Genomic DNA, 3,567 nt, shown 5'->3' with positions numbered 1-3,567 from the left:
GGATTGGGAGAAGTGAGAGGTGAGAGGGATGGGGTACACAGGAGGAGACAGGGGCAGAGGAAAGTCCTGAGCCCTAGAGGGCTCCATGTATAACCTGGGGCCCCCTGCTATGACCTGGGGCCCCAACATATAACCAGGAGTCCCCTACCTGTAATCTGGGGCTCCCATCTGTAACCTGGAGACTTCTATTTATAATCTGAGGCCACCCACCTATAACCTGGGGCCCCCTGCTATTACCTGGTGCTCCTACTTATAACCTGGGGTCCCACCTCAAACCTGGGGCCCCTCACTTGCAACATGAGCCCCCCTACCTATAACCTTGGGTCCCCCACTACAACCTGCGGCCCCCGTCTATAACCTGAGGCCTCCCATTGTAACCTGGGGCCCCTTACCTGTAATCTGGGGCTCCCATCTGTAACCTGGGCCCCACACCTAAACCTAGAGCCTCCACGCATAACCTGGGGACCCCACCTAGAAACTGGAGCCCCTCAATGGTAACCTGAGACCCCATCCTGGGGCCCCCCACCTATATAACCTGGGCCCCACCTGTAACCCAGGGTCCTTAACAGAACCCGAAGAATGGTGAGGGTGAGAGCATGCTGGCAAAGCATTTTTCCCAGGGCTCCCGTAAATATTTGTAACTATGGCTTAGGCCTATTACTAATCCCATTTGTCACAGTTTACTGTCCCAGAGGTCATGCTGCCTCTCTAGGTCCAAAGTGTCATCCCTGGCCGCTAAGTCTTTTCTTTTTGTGGTGATTCATAAAGTAAAAGTATATCTCACTTCCCATGACTCTTATATTTGATGACATACGGTATTGTTACTCCCCCACTCAGAGAAATGGTATAGGAGAAGCCAGGAACACCCCCAGCACTCCACCACCCCCCACCCCGCCTCCCCCCACACCAGCTCCGCAGCTGAGGCTTAGAGCAGCCCTCACAGGGGTCTCAACCTCATCGTGCTTGGGAAGGTCCCCCAAAACTGGCTCTGTGCTAGCCTGGCTTGGGTTTGACGCTTGCTATGAACCTTACATAAGCACGACAGCTGGGCAGCTCCAAGGCCTGCATCACCCGCAGAGGATGAGGCTAGAATTCTTACTGGGCTCCTGGGGGCTCCCAGGCTGGGCACTGAGATGTGAGTGCCCGCTCCACCAGGCACCTGGTCGGGGGCTTCGCCTCTGCAAACCTCAGTCACCTGTAAGGAGGGTGGAAGGAGGATTCTAGAACATTCTATCACCTGGAAAGGAAACCCCGTCCTCATCAGCAGTCAAACACCCCCAGCCCCTCCCCCAGCCCTTGACAACCATGAATCCACTCTCTGTCTCTGCAGATTTGCCTGTTTTGGATGTTTCCCATCAACAGAATCACACTGGGTGGCCTTCTGTGTCTGGCTTCTCTCACTGAGCACCATGTTTTCAAGTTCATCCATGTGTGTCAATGACTCATTCCTTTTCATGGCTGAATATTATTCCAGTGTGTGGATATGTCATATTCTGTCTATCTGTCATCTGTTGATGGACATTTGAGTTGTTTCCACTTTTGGACTACTGTGACTCATGCTCCTGCAAGTATCTGTGTACAAGTTTTTGTGTGGACATATGCTTCCATTTCTCTTGGGCAGACACCTAGGAGTGGAATTACTGGGCCACGTGGTCACTCAATGTCAAACTTTCAACTTTTTTTCCAAAGTGGCTGCACCAACTATATGAAAGTTCCAGTTTGTCCACATCCTTGCCAATACTTGTTATCATCCTTTCTTTTTTTTTTTTTTTGACCATAGTCATCCTAGTGGGTATGAAGTGGTTAACCTAATAGAATTTAATTAATTAATTTTTTTGCTGTGCCACACAGCTTGTGGGATCCCTGACCAGGGATCGAACCTGGGCTCCCAGCAGTGGAAGTGGAAAAGGTGGCGTCTGAACTGAGATGCACCTTCATGGATTCTTTCTGCAATGGTCACCAAACATTTCCCGAGTCCCTTCCATGTGTCCTGAACATCAGGAGAGGGGTGGAGTGAAGAAGAGTGAGGCCTACAGATGCCAAAATTATCAAATACCCCAGATTCCAAGAAATTTGGGCGTAAGCCAGCAGTCAAAAACGTAGAAAATACCAAAAGGAATCGGAGTTGGGCAATGTTCCTTCTTCTTCAGTTTTCTGGAAGAGATTGTTTGAAACCAATGTTATTTCTTCCCAAAATGTGTGATGGACATTCACGAATGAAACCATCTGGGCCTTAATTGTCTTTGTTCAAAGGTCTTTCCCAGGAATTCTCTGGCAGTCCAGTGGTTAGGACTCTGTGCTTTCACTGCTATGGGCCTGGGTTCAATCCCTGATGGGGGAACTAAGATCCTACAAGCTGTGCAGCCAAAATAAGAAAGGTTTTTCTCTACAGATTTAATTTCTCTAATAGATATAAAATGATGTAAATTATCTATTTCTTCTTGAGTAAGCTTTCATTTTAGTGCCTTTTCAGGTGTCGGTCCATTCCATGTTGACTTTATGGGCATAGAGTTGTTCCTATATCTAATCCTTGTAATATCTGCAGGGTCTGTAGTGATACCCCCTCTTTAATTCCTGATACAGGTCATCCTTTTTTCTTGGTCAGTCTGGCTAGAGTTTTATCAATTGTTTTGATCTTTTCAAAGACCGATCTTTTGGCTTCATCAATTTTCGTTATTCTTTTTCTATTGTGTTTCAGTGGTTTCTGCTCTGATCTTTATGATTTAGAAATCTCGGGCTAATCCACGTGTTCTGATTAGGACTTGTTGGTATGTTGGTGTGACTTGTGGCCCCCACCCCCAAAGCCACAGCAATCCCTCTTCTGTGGGTCATTTGAGAATCTGATGAAACTCACGGAGGTCCCCAAGAACAAGCACATGGGCACACTCAATTTTGCACATAGGTTTAGGTAGTTCACAGGTGTCAGGCTCAGAACCACCAACCTGGAGCTCAAATCCGATGGTGTCAGCTCCCAACGTTTCCACTCAAGACAAGCAGTTTGTTCCGGCAAAGTAAGAATCTAGTGATAAAAAACAGAAAGGTAAAAAAAAAAAAAAAAAAAAAACACAGGCCTGGAGGTATTTTCAGTTTCATTAAGGCGTAGTATTTTGCCAACTGTTTGTTTTTCATCCAAAGCACTTTGCTGGCACCATCCCAGCTGGGTTCTGAATTTTAGCCCGTGAGTTTCTTTGGGCAGACTCCGCCCAGCGCACCTCTCTCCCGATCTGGGCCGAGAGATTCTTAAAGGCTTTTTGCCTCGAATTGGCCACTTTCGGCTACTTTTTGACCCTTGACCTAGCCTCAAACGGGGTTTCGGGGGAGAGGCCCTGGTAGGCACCCACCAGGGTCCCCGAGCCGCGTCCCGGCCGCGAGGGCTGCGCTCCGACCCCGCCGGTTCCGAGGACGCCGTTGGCACTAGCGACCTCCGCCTCCCAGCCCCCAACCCCTCCCAGGTCAGCGTTGTGGCCTCGCCTCCGCACGCCTGTTTCCCGCCCCCTCCCATTGACGGTCGCCCCCGCGGACCAGTGATCAAGGAGTATCCACCCCTGGGGCGGGGCCGGGCTCCAG

General features: G+C 49.5%; 1 long non-coding RNA gene across 1 annotated transcript; it reads right to left on the bottom strand.

The window, feature by feature from the left end:
* Positions 1–919: 919 nt before the first annotated feature.
* On the bottom strand, positions 920–3,466 carry LOC112396328 (uncharacterized). The gene is made up of 3 exons (XR_003002542.1): positions 3,342–3,466; positions 2,943–3,019; positions 920–1,195 (listed from the first exon to the last, which is right to left on the bottom strand). It is a non-coding gene; the product is annotated as an uncharacterized LOC112396328 (long non-coding RNA).
* Between the last annotated feature and the right edge of the window lie 101 nt (positions 3,467–3,567).

The sequence above is a fragment of the Neophocaena asiaeorientalis genome, unplaced genomic scaffold (assembly GCF_003031525.2).
Source record: "Neophocaena asiaeorientalis asiaeorientalis breed wild unplaced genomic scaffold, Neophocaena_asiaeorientalis_V1.1 scaffold469, whole genome shotgun sequence".
NCBI lineage: Eukaryota > Metazoa > Chordata > Mammalia > Artiodactyla > Phocoenidae > Neophocaena > Neophocaena asiaeorientalis.
The sequence above is the reverse complement of the archived record's forward strand: the minus strand, read 5'-3'. Positions and strand labels throughout refer to the sequence as shown.